This window comes from Nycticebus coucang, chromosome 1 (assembly GCF_027406575.1).
Source record: "Nycticebus coucang isolate mNycCou1 chromosome 1, mNycCou1.pri, whole genome shotgun sequence".
NCBI classification, from domain to species: domain Eukaryota; kingdom Metazoa; phylum Chordata; class Mammalia; order Primates; family Lorisidae; genus Nycticebus; species Nycticebus coucang.
The window spans coordinates 194,370,593-194,384,433 of NC_069780.1; positions in this window are offsets into that span (position 1 = coordinate 194,370,593).

The following is a 13,841-nucleotide window of genomic DNA, read 5'->3' on the forward strand; positions in this document are numbered from 1 at the left end:
ACCACAGGACAGGACCTCAGGACAGCACCACAGGACAGCAACTCAAGACAGCACCACAGGACAGCACCTAGGACAGCACCTCAGGACAGCACCACAGGGCAGGACCTCAGGACAGCACCACAGGACAGCACCTCGGGACAGCACCACGGGACAGCAACTCAGGACAGCACCACAGGACAGCACCTCGGGACAGCAACTCAGGACAGCACCACAGGACAGCACCACAGGACAGCACCTCAGGACAGCACCTCGGGACGGCACCACGGGACAGCACCTCGGGACAGCACCACGGGACAGCACCTCGGGACAGCACCTCGGGACGGCACCTCAGGATGGCACCTCAGGACGGCACCACAGAATGGCACCACAGGACAGCACCTCAGGACAGCAACACAGGACAGCAACATAGGACAGCATCCCAGGACAGCATCTCAGGATTGAACCTCAGGACAGCACCTCAGGACAACACCACAGGACAGCACCTCAGGACAGCACCTCACAGCACCACAGGACAGCAACACAGGACAGCACCTCCAGACAGAACATCATGTGAGCACACAGCATGTCACACATGATTGGGATTTTACTCAGAGCAAACAGCAAGTAATATGCAGCTGCAAAGTTTAAAAACTTATTTCTTAGGGTGGCACCTGTTGCTCAGTGGGTAGGGTGCCGGCCCCATATAACGAGGGTGGCGGGTTCAAACCCGGCCCTGGCTGAACTGCAACCAAAAAATAGCCAGGCATTGTGGTAGGTGCCTGTATTCCCAGCTACTGGGGGGCTGAGGCAAGAGAATCACCTAAGCCCAGGAGTTGGAGGTTGCTGTGAGCAGTGAGGCCATGGCACTCTACTAAGGGTGACAAAGTAAGACTCTGTCTCTACAAAAAAAAAAAAAAAAAAAATCATTTCTTAGAAGACTAAGGTATCACATCCCAGGAAAGCCATTAATTTAAGTGTTGGATAAATCCGAGTTGATAAATGGGCATTTCTCACACTACAGAAAATGTTTTTTGTGATTTTGCTAAGAAGATGATAAATGTGTCTTTAAAACTTTTCAAAATGAGCCTGACTATATCATACTCATAAATAATTTGTGTTTCTTTGATCATAAAAATTCATATAGAAAAACACAAGAGTGTTAAAATTGTCAATATAGTGCACTAATGTTTTTGGTACATCTCAACCCCATATAAATGAAAAAATTTATTTCAATAATTGCTTCAAAGCTAATCATTTTTTTGGCTTATACCAACTGTTTTTATAGTTGAAAGAAGGTCAAAGCTGTGGAGAGAGTAGGTCCCCTTGCAGGTGAGAAGCTTGTCCCCACCCCACGTAACGTGTGCTTTCAACCATAGAACACTGTGCACTGGAGAGCTGGGTCACATTCAGGTGGACAGACTCTGGGGGAGGAGACAGAAACATGGAGAGTCTGGCCCGTCTTCAGCGGCTGCCTGTCTAGGGCTCCTCTCCGCCTGCCTGGGACTTACTCCCTCCAATCCCTTTTCTTTTCATCTCTGAAGATATTAAAATTTATTTTAGTATTTTAAAAGAAAAACAATGCTTTAAAATCCCACAAATGACTTCAATCCTGTAATCTCTTGTTCTTTAGCTTTTGTCTAGAAGAATACACAGTATGCTCATCTTTTAGAAGTGGTTTCCTCAGCGTTCTCTGAGGTTATACTCATAAGCATATAAAGATTTGGTGACTCATATTCCTAAAGGAACCATCCAATATTCAAGTATTAACACTTTTAAAAAGAATGGGTAAGTTTCTAGCTTCTTAAAGTCTTTTAAGGAGAAAGTGGCGTAAATATACACCTATACACACGGCAACCTCCAAACCCCCAGCAGGTCCCCTGCACCAGCCCCCAGCCTGCACTGTAGGGCACAGGCTGGGGAAGATGCGTGCATGCCTGCTGTGATCAGGTTGGGTTTGCGGACGGCAGATCCTATTGCCTAGCCAGAGACGGAAAAGACGTCAGAGGACCAGCTCCGTGCCCAAGGACAGTGTGTGCAGACTGAAGAACACTGCTGTTACCAGAAGGCCGTGAGAATGACTGATATCTGGCTATTTCCTGGCAACTTTTTAAATCATATGAAAAATGGCTATAATTTCCTTAGAAAGAAAAATAATTTTATTGGATAGTTCCCTTTTTTAAAGGGACAACAGACTTTTTAATCTATAACATGAATGCCAGACAAAGATACAACAAAGCTGCTTATTTGGAGGCTAAAACAATTACGTCAAGGATTCCGCGCATACCTCAAAAAATGGTTCGTGTTTCTGGTAAACACACACACCCTCACAGTAAGATCATGTAAGGTTTCAGACCATGCACCACACATGTGCCCAAGCCTCCAAATCACTTAGAGGTGCATTTGAGTTGCTATAGAGAGAAATTTAATAATGATGATAAGGTAAAAAGAAAAGGGGGGTCATTAAGGGAAGGACTAGAAGTTAGTGACAAACCTGGTAGAAAAAGTTAATTCTAATGATGCTTATGTCAGACATAAATAATACAGTAGCCATAGTCAGTCTTGAAAGGTAAGATATACGTATATAAAACATTCAAAATGCAGTAATTCCGTAATAGTGTCAGGTTCCACAGTGCATTACCTAGAGCTCAGTGGTAGAGGGTAGAGAGTGAAAACCACGACCCATGTCAGTGTCATTGGCCTTCACACTACACTCTGTCCACCTTGAGCCTGACAACGGGAAAAAGAGAGCACCTCCCTGCAGTCAGGGCACGTGACGCAGACGTTACCAGTAAGAAGGCTGCTGCTGCGAGTTGCTCACCGTGGTCACCATGGAGTGTTCCCCTGCCCTGGATAGCTCGCTAATGATGCTGGGTGACATTCTGGTGAGTGTGGCTTTCGAGCAGGGCAGAGACTTTGTCTACGTCATTCACCGATACATCCTCAAAGCCTCGAGCAGTGCCTGTTGCAGAGGGGTACTTAATGAATAATTGTTGAATAAATGAAATTTTTCAAAAGAACCGTGTAAAAACAGCTGTTCTAATTTTTGGATATTACAAGTTAGATCAGGAGCAAAAATTCCCCCAAACCCAAGAAAAATCTCACTAAGCTCTGACACCATGTAGGACCAGTCCAAGCCTTTAGAATACTGGGGAGGCTGTCAGGGGCAATGGGCTGCCCCCTTCAAGGATGGAAATGGATGAGACTGATATTAGAGGCTTTCACAACACCCTGAAGCCAACTGTCACTGCCATGAGTCGTAGGTCATTGATTTTTTGTGAATGCAAGTTCCTGATTAACAGAGAAAATTATTCAGCAAGAATTTTAAGATTTCACAAATGGATTCCTTTCAGCTTTGAGAACTTGAAAGTTTTAATTTTTTTTTCTGAGTTTTTGCTACCCAAATCATGACCATTTTCAGTGGCCTCCTGGATATTTAAGCACCATTCACATGTGCTCTAGATTTACAAACCTTCATTCATCACATAAAGAAAGAAGATTTCCAAACTGATGGGAGCTCTCCAACTTGAGTTGGAGGCAGTGAAGGGGAGGGGGCGGGATGTAGGGACATTGGCTGCACACACATTCTTCCTGCGTGGTGCCTGGTTGCTGTGCAATGCCAGGGAGGGTGACGGCCACAGATGAAGATCAGGGAGGCCCCAGAGCCTGCTGGGCCTGCACTGCGTTCACTGCCAAGCCCCGAGCCCCCGCTGAGATACCGGCCAGTCTGAAGCTTGCTCTGAGCCACAGTGAGTATTTATAAAAATTCAAAAGTGGTTCCTATTAGTGGTTCTTTTTCAGCAAAAGCATTATTCCTGCAAAGTCAACATTTTACTTTATTGATATAATAGTACAAGGGACAGAAATGTCAAAAAAAATGCTGTGGAGTCACTGAGGTGGGTTATTACCACATCCAGTCAGCTTAGAGACAGGCATACATTTGCAAGAACTTTTCAGTCTTAAAAAGTGAAATTCATACTTTAGGATCCACTTCAAAAATCAGTCTTTCTGTACGTTCTTAGATACAAAGTCCCATAAGAAATAAACTGGTGTTTTGTGAAGCAAGACTTCCTTCTGTGCTGTGAAACGGGTCATTATTATTATTATTATTATTATATTTGACACAGAGTCTCACTCAGTCTCCCTTGGTAGAGTGCCATGCCATCATAGCTCACAGAATCCTTAAACTCTTGGGTTCAACTGATTGTCTTGCCTCACCCTCTGAGTAGCTGGGAATATAGGTACTTGCCACAATGCCTGGGTATTTTTAGAGACGAGGTCTTTCTCTTGTTCAGGCTGGCCTTGAACCCCTGAGCTCAGACAATCCACCTGGCTTGGCCTCCCAGAGCGCTAGGATTACAGGTGTGAGTGGCCACCTCATGTTACAAACCATGGTCATGAATCCTGGAAAGGCTGAAAGCAGTTACATCTAAACCAAAGTAACAAGGTTCAATTTCAAATTCCTAGTGCAGCAACGAAGAAAGCCTGACCCAGACCATCACAGCGAGCCTGGGGCCTGAGTGCACAAACCTCCCCACAGATGGAACAGTCACAGGCAAACAAGCAAGGAAAGCCACAGACAAGACCACAAACAAGCAAACAAACCCACAAACAGATGCCTGAGACGCTCCTCACTGCACCAGGAGATCTCACAGCATCCCCCCCCCAGGACACCTGCCCGCCTGGGTGGGAGTCAAGGCAGCCCCGTCATCTCTGTCACACCCACATCATGTTCCTGCATTTCTATTGGTTTCTGGAATATTTCTGACTTACTCAGAGAATCTTGGAACATTTTTCTATAAGGACTTTCTCGGATGGTTACTTTCTCATTTTTTCTTCTTGTCAAAAGCAAACTATAATGAAATTAAAGGCTTTCTAGGATCTTTGCAAGTGGTTTCTGTCCCAACCGAGTGCAAAGTTCTTTACTTTCTTCATCTCGGATTTTTGCAGTAAGCCTGAGCAGGTGGAATTGTTGCTACTTTTCTAAATAGGGACCTTAGGCTCTGAGACTCCAAAGGACTCTCTGTGGATGGGGACAGAGCACAGGGGATGTCTGTTTCCCCCCATCATTCTGGAGCTCAGCACAGCCAGTGTGTGACTGCAGTGGGTTTGCTGAGAACCGACATGGGGCTGACTGCTAGTGCTGCTTGCCCACAAGTGGCTTATTAGACAGGGCTCTTTGCATCTCCCATGGCAGACCCAGGGCAGTGGGTCCAGTTTCCAGAGCTGACTTCATACTCAGGCAAGAAGAGGACTTGGCATGGGGGGCCCTGCTTCTGCTGTCCCTTCTGTGTTCACCCTTGAGCTGAGAGGCCATGGGGATGAGGCACCAACATGTCCCTGCTCAAAGTTCTAGGCCCGTTCCTGGCCTATGTGGGCTTCTCCCAAACCCCATCTACTCAAAGGCCCCCTGGTTTGCTCAAGTGATGGCCTCACTGGCCCATTGGGTAGCCAAGGCTGGCTGCTGGGCAGGTAGTGTCACAGTCCAGAAGTGCCAGCTGCAAGACACAGCTCCACTGCAGTGGGGAGAAGCAGAGGGCTGGTAACATGGCTGGCTCATAGAATTATAAATCTGAGCCCAATTTTTCCATTGACTAGAAGATGTGCTGACCATGGCAGAAAGACCGAACTGCCCAGTTTTTGTTGTCATCCAGAGTGTCAGCCTGACTTACAACTTTTACACGCTTAGGCACAGGTTACGGGGCAGTGGCCTGAGGACATGGCTCATGCAGGCTGCACAGAGCCCATGTTACTCCTCCAAGCGTTCTGGGATCCCCTTTGAAGCTCAGTGGCTAGAAATTATGTGTCCCTGGGCCACTCCATCCCCACAGAGAACCTGTTGTCGGAAGTTACCAGCCTGCCACTGCCCAGGGGTCCTACATGTACTCTGCCTGGCCCGTACTCCAGGGTCACCTGCCAGGTAATTCCCACCTGTGTGCCCCTTTGCTATTTGCCAGGCTGGGGTGGAGCCTTAGTGGTCACAGCACTGAAGCAACAGCACGTTCCAACATCCCCTCCAGATTCCACTTTTGTTCTGCTGGCCTCACTACACATCTGCCTTAGCTACGGAGGGTCTTAACCATGGGCTTCCCTGTGAATGGAGTCAGGGAGAGCAGCAGAAGGCCCATCTTGTCTCTGCTACAACTGATTTGGGGGGAACTTCTGGATCCAGTGCGGACACCTATCCCAGCTCCTTCTGGCTCCACGCCCCACTTGTGGGGACCTGGAATAAGCAGATTCTGGGGGAGCTGCAGGCTTCCTCTTGACTGAGGGAGGGCAGGAGCAGAGGCAGTCATAGTGTGCCTCAGACCTGTGGGCAAGGTGCAGAGACTGCCGGGCCACAGCGGGAACAGGACCTTGACCCTGACCTTAACCCCAAGAGCCTAAGTCTTGGCAGGGGAGGTCTCACTTCCTGCTTCTAGCTCAGCAGTTAAATTCCACAAAGTCACCCTCAATCTTTATACACATAACAGGTTTGGTTTCTGTTATTAGAACTGAAAAGTTTTTAGTTACTGTTTTTTTTTTTTTAAGTTGAGGCAGATTTTAATTGCAAGTACAGAGAATAAATGAACTTATAAATATGTGGTGTGGTTTAAAATATTTTATTGAACTAAAAAATAAGTTTATTGTAAAGAAAGAAGGATTAAATGTTGTACCAGAATGTATGAGGGCTCCTCACAAGATGAGGGCTCTGTGCTACAGAGAAAAGAAATTGGATCACCCAAACTTTTCCAGAGTGTCTTGACATATTTTATGTTAGGAGCATCAATGTGCTAGAGACACAAAGGGAAGCTATACGTTTTCCATATTTAAAACTAAGACTGGAAGGGAGATGCAGAGAACATCCTACCTGCCCCTGGGCAAGCCTGTCCTGAATCCTGAGACGTGCTCTGACAGCCATCATTAGTGTCGAGTTCTGTGACCCCCTCCGCCGGCTACCAGTCAGAGTTTCCATATTTAGGAGTATGTACATCTTGTCTAGGTTTGCAATAACTTATCCTTACTTAATATCACTACACTTCCAACCTCCAAAAGCCATTTGGCACATACTTTTAAATCATAATAAGTTAAAATTAGCGATTGCTTTTTGGAGGAACATTGTGTGCCCTTCAGATAATGATGGGCACTGGGGGAGGCTGCCTTTGGGCTGTTGGAGGTGGGAGGAAGGAGCTCCGCTCTGGGAAGACCCAATGGGGGTGTGACTGAGACTCAGGCTGTGCAGATGCCAAGCCTTGGAGACCACACACCTCTCCTGGCCACAGGGGTGGGGCCCACAAGCACCAGCCCCATCTTAACTTGAGACATGTAGCATTTGGGAGCACTAAACCTTCCCATCTGCACCCTCGCCATCCTGAGGGTGACATTGGTTCGTTTGTGGATGTATGTCATAATTCTTGGGCATCCTGATGCATTCAGAAGCCTATGCACGTGACAAGATAGCTCCCTAAAGAGCTATATCTTTAGGAAATTCAGGGTCTCAATGTCCAGAATAAGTCCTCTCTGGAAAGCACACATGTCTCAAACTCCATGGTTTATGTTCTTAACTGCTGATGGCTTAGAAATCTGGGAACTAGGGTTAAATTTGGAAGACAAATAGGAGAGCAAAACTTGAGTGGGGAAGTTAAAGAAACATCAGAGAGTCCGGTGCTTGGGGGTGATCACGTGGAACTGGAACATTCCTACGAGTTGGTCCTGGTGGTTGGCTCTCTAAAGAATAATGTGTTGGAGAAATCAGAGATAACACAGCTTCCATTGCACTGTTTAGGCACAGCCTGGAAATATAGGTGCAGGAACATGAATACCTTCTCTCCCAATAACAGGGGGAGAAGGACAAAACGCATGGAAAGAGAAGATCATGAAATTTATCTTTGAGGAATGTCCTAAACAGACTAACTAACAGAGCTGATCTCCAAAGCAGGCACAATCACTTAGGGGAGCAGTAGAGCTCCTCCCTGTCTGTCAGTGGACACGAGCCAGCACATGCAAGTCAAAACATGCCACTCCCAGCAACTGCCTTAATGACAGACATGCAGATACAACAGGGCTGAGGAGTGCGTTGGCCGAGCTCCACACTTGAATTCCACGTGGGACTGTGTGTTTCATTTCAGGTTGGCTTGGGAGGCATTTTTGTTTTGTTTTGCTTAATATAGGAAACAAAGAGGTGTAGATATGTGTGCATAGAAGTGGGTGGTCTTAAATTCACCAAGGCAGAAATTTAACATGAGTTCCAAAGAGGAGAATGTCTTCCAAGGCAGAAGGCTTTCCAAATAACTTACATCAGGACGGAGAGTATAATTACCTAATTATGCAAGCCAAGACACTTTGCTTTTATAGAGGAAACGGAATGCACACGGGAGCTCTTTTCCTTTGTGTGAAACAAGGTATGATGAGGGGAAAGATGAATGTACACGTTACAGAGCTGGTGATGGTAACCCATGTTTTCTCCATAGAAAACCTCCACAGGCTTGGACATGGTTGGCAAAATTTCCAGAGCTTTGGTTCTCATGGTGGTAGAATTGAGATGGCCACGGATTCTTTACTCTCCACCACTGAAAGGTGGCTTTTAATTCTCCTCTTCTTGATAATAGGCTGGCCTTAGTGATTGATTTGACTGACAGAATGTGGCAAAAGTCATCAGCTTCTACTTTCTGTGTCATGGGCTCCCAGGAGAGAAGCTAGAATAGCCAGAAACTGTCTTTCCAGAGAGGCCCTGTGTAGGTTTTCTGCTTCAGAGCCTTGGCCAAACCTGTCTTTCATCCTTGTTCACAAAGATACTGGTTATATCAGCAGGAAAGCTGATCGGCTAGCTGAATTTCACCAGTCACCTCAGTTAACAATGTATGGAGCAGAAGAATCGCCCAGCTGAGCCTTGTTCAAATTCCTGATACCAACATTGTGTGATATAATGAATCGGTTGTGTTTTAAGCTTTAAATATGCAATAATTTGTTACACAGAGGTAGATGACTGGAACAGTCATCAGTAGCCTGCTTTCAGGGTTTTAACTCTGAGTTTAGCCTGATGTTTATTAGGCTCTAATCTATAAATTTAAACATGATAAGTAAAAAAAAAAAAAAGGAAAAAATAAATAAACATGATGAGTCAGAATCCTTTGGACATACCTTTTTCTATTTACAGAATATATGCAAAGTAATTCTGAAAATTGTATAGTGATGTTTATGTAATTATGTATCAATTTTATAATCATGGAAAAAGTTTTTAAGCTCTTTTTAATTTTTTTATTTGTAAATGAGAGATAAATAATTTCTACCTGGAAAGTTGCTTTGAGGGATTACAGAGTTACTTGAGAAATCACATGTGAAAGTGCTTGGCATCTTAAAAAGTCAAATGCTTTGAGAAAGAAATATGATAGGAAGAATTTTCATAGGAACTGCTTTTTAATATGAATGATTTCCTATCTATATAAGGGATGGCTTAATTCCTGTGAGTATTAAGCTTTGGGTTCTTACAATATATAGTCCAACTACTCACTTATATAAATAGTTTTCCAAATCCTTTCACAGATTTTTATTATAGTTATTTTTCACACTAAATTCAAACATGATAATTTATAGAAGAAAATTTTCAATGCCAATATTATTTATGCTTCAAAATATTTGACTAAACTATATTTTGCATATAAAAGTATAATAACAAAATAATTGAGAAAACTCTACTACTGTAAGTATAATCACAAAATCTTGAAAACCCTTATTAAGTTGCAAAAAATATTTAAATGTCTGAATTTTTATGGACTCAAGTTTCCTTAATTTGTCTTCTTTGTACAGATACTTTAAAATGTGACATGGAGAAGGTCAGAGCTTCACACTTGCTCCCTTATGTATAAGAGAATGGGGCTCGGGAAAGTCCCCCTGGTGTGACAGCTGCATTATTAGCTCTTTCCAAAAGTGGAACGTTGTGATGTACCAAAATTTATAGCTAGGGGGAAGAAGGGAGGCTGAAGAATATTCCAGAAAGAAAAACAAGGAGGCACAAAACTCCTGAGTCCTGGGGACCAGAGAAGAGGCTTTCCGGAGCAGCAGCAGCGGGAGCCTTGCAGCTGGGTATGGGGTTCAAGGAACAGAAAGGTGCAGTTCTCCAGCACCCTTGGCCACTGGAGTCTGGGATTTCTGGGAAGAGAAGGCAGATAGTGTTGGGTGGAGAGAGGAATTTGAGGAATAGAGGAGAAGCTTGACAGGAAGGTGGGGAGAGGGAGGGAGCTGGATGCCTTTACTGGGTTGAAGAAGGACTTTTTTAAGACCAGAAATGCTCTAATGTAATTACTGATCCAAAGCAAAAACATGCCCCCTTATCACAAAGTTCCCACCACAGCAGGAAGGGCAGAGTTCTACAGGTGGGGAGGCAGGTACACAGAAGGAGGCCTGGGCATCCTTGCAGGTAGATCTTGCAGCTGCTACTGTCCAGGACAGCAGGGGGTGAGTGAGCCTCTGGGATGTGAGGGAGGCAGGCAGAGGGACACAGCCCTGCACAGCTGAGCAATGAGACGGGAGCAGGCCTCTTGGCTGGAGAAAAACAAGGGCTGGGCAGTTCCTCAGGGGCCCCGCTCATTACTGGTCTTCCTCAGCAAGCTCCCTCATCCTCAGCATCCTGCACCCTGAGAGTCCACAGAACTCTCCACTTAGGACAGTTTTCAGCTTTTCCACTTGCTGGGAGAGAGAGCTGCGCAGATGTTCTCCCTGATGCCTGGAGAAGCTGACCAGTAGCTCATCTTCTCCTGTGGACTCCCCTCCTTGTCCTGTAGAGTGGATTGACACCCACATAGAAAGTTCTGTCCAAACATGAGGACTTGCCAGGCGGAGCCTCTGTGTCTTGCTCAAAGGTAGACGTAGGGGCAGACATTCATGTCTCATCACTTCACTTCTTCCTCCCTCTCTAGAGACCCGTGCTAACAGGTTAAGGCCACACCAAAGGAGCAGCACGTGGTCCCCTGCCAAGTGATCGTTCTCCCTTGTTGGAGAGTTAACGCTTTTGTGCCGTAGACATTCAGCAGGAAATCAGGCATGGAAAATTTCAGTCTGGGGAGGGCAGAGTGCCCAGGAAAGAGGCCGAGAAGCTCAGAGGAGTCTATTAAGGGCAGAAACACCATGAAGACCTGGTGATGGCATTGGGGGTGGGAGACTGGCCAATTAGGGGTCAGTCTCTGCCGCCAGCTTGCTGGGGACCCTGGGAGGCGAGGACTGTCCCCATACCCTGGCTGCTCACAGGCAGGATGAGATTAGGCCAGGATCACCAGATAATCTCTTAGATCGTTTCTAGCTTAGGAATTCGATGAAGTCCACCAGGACTTTACCAACCTGGTGAAAACCAGTTTCCGTAAAGTCAATGTTTCACAAAATTTTGTGATTTAATTTTGAATGCTTTAAAATGCCAACCCTGTGTTACTAGCAAATTCTGATTTGCAGGCTTAGAGGTGCTGATGACTTTTTAGAATAATACTGACAGGTGTACTTTGAACCTGCTGCTCAAGCCGGACACCGTTCCAAGTGCTTTGTGTTGTAGGTTGATTTCATTTCAAAGCAAGTCTGAAGTTAGGAGTAAGCATCTTCATTTACAGAGGAGGAGATTCCAGGATAATTCACTCTGGCTGACAGTGAGACTGGCTGGAACAGACACAAGAAATCTGTTACTGAGTTAAGTATTTCTTATCCCATGATTTTTCCTTCCTCGGCGATTATAAATTTGATTCTTAGGTTTATAAATTGCTTATTTTGACTACAGATTAATTAAAATACATCACTTTTCACTTACTTTCGATGCACGCAGGTTCTCAAGGCCAGCAAGCTCAGCTGCTGGAAACCACTTCCAAGCTGACTTGTGGGGCTCCCCCCGCCTGCCCCACAGCACAGGGGCTGCCCCTGACATTTCTTTCCGTGTCAGAGTTGCCAGAAAGAGGTGACACATTTAAGTCAGTTTGGCTTTCCAAGGGCAGAATTCTTATTTCTAAATTCTGAACGCTTGTAACAGTTGGGTACAAGTCTAATTTTCTTTAAAATGACCTTTTCTGAAAACAAGCACCCACAAAAAGAAAATGGGAGGGTTTTCCTACCTATCAGCTTAATACGTGGAAGAAAATGTGGAGCACTGTATCAATGTCTTTGCCACGTTGGCAGAAAAGTCCAGCTGGAAGCTCTGTTCCAGTCACCCTCTGCCCACGTCAGTCTTAATTGCTTCAGAACCTCCCCATTCCACTCTCGATTCAGGCTTCAGGAGAACGGTGGGAGAAGATTTTTTGAGATGGTCATGCCTCTTGTTTCGTACCCTGTGCAGGTGACAATCCTGCTCAATTTCAGCTGTGCTGGGCCAAATGGGAGGGACAGGTGGTCCCAATGCATTATGATGCCCACGGTATTTTATGTGGTATAAAATAATTGAGGTGAAATTCGTAAAACAAAACTGTTTTAAAATAAACAGTGCAGTAACCCCTATATGATGTGACTTGATGCTGTTGTCCAGCCACCATCTCCCTCTAGTTCTGGAATATGTTTGTGCCTCCAGGATGCTTTGGGCTAGATGATGCTAACTCCAGAAAAGGCCACGGTGAAGACCATCCCTGTCTGCTCTGTGAGAATTGCAGACAGATATGGCCAAGGCCAAGACCTCGGGCCAGGACCCATGAGCAGGGTGCAGCACGGGGTAGGGGTGCCGGTGAGGATAATAGCACTTTCCTGTAGAGCTAGCTGGGTGTGGTCCAGTCCCCCTGGCCCCGTGACCACAACCTGAGAGCCTGTGTGCAGGGTGGGACTGAAGCCGGGTCCCCCCCGGCCCTGCCCGGTCCTCTCCCACGGCCTGCCTGGCCCTTCCCTGCCCTCTGGGTTCCCTGAGGCGGCAGCAGCAAAACACCACAGAGGGAGTGACTTCCAACTTGAGGAAGTTATGCCTCCGGGATGGAGGCAGGAAGCCTGAAGCCAGCTGCGGGCAGGTGCCCCCTTCTTGGCTGACAGATGCTGGCCTTCTCCCTGTGTGTGCCTGTCTCTGTGTCCAAGTGTGTCCTTTCTGTAAGGAGACCAGTCACTGGATTGGGGCCTGCCCTACCGATCTCACCTGAACTCTGTCCTCTGCAAACACCCTGTTTTTGAAAAAGGTCATATTTGAGGTGCTGGGTAATGACTTCAACATCTTTGGGGGTACAAAATTCAACCTGTGACAACCACTGTCTGCCCAGACTTTGGTGAGGGAGGCAGGGGGGTCTGAGATCCAGAGGAACAGCTCAGGTGTGTGGCTTGCTCCCCCAAAGAAAGAGGGTGGGTGGTTTGGGATAGCAGCTCCTACCCCCGACCTCAAACATGTTACATTCCACAGAAAGAATCGGTTCTCTTCAAGTGTGAGTGGTGTGGTTTGAATGTCTGCCCCACCCAGCTCATATGGGAATTTTATTGTTATAATAACAGTGCTAGGAGGAGGGGTGATCAGGTGCTGGATCCTAACGGCTGTGACAGAGTATGTCCAGCCCCCTGCCCTCTAGTTTGTGTCCTGACACCACCGTCCAAGGAACAGCAGAAACGGCCTCTTCAGCAGCCATTGCTGGGGTCTGGGACTGCCCAGCCTCCTGAGCACATGCTGTCTACACTGCAGCCTGGTCCCCCAGCATGCTGTCTGCACTGCAGCCTGGTCCCCCGGCACACTGTCTACACTGCAGCCCGGCCCCCTGGCACGCTGTCTACACTGCAGCCTCGTCCCCCGACACGCTGTCTACACTGCAGCCCGCCCCCCCCCCCGGCACGCTGTCTACACTGCAGGCTGCCCCCCGGCACACTGTCTGCACTGCAGCCCGGCTCCCCGGCACGCTTTCTGCACTTCAGCCCGGCCCCCTGGCACGCTGTCTACACTGTAGCCTCGTCTCCCGGCA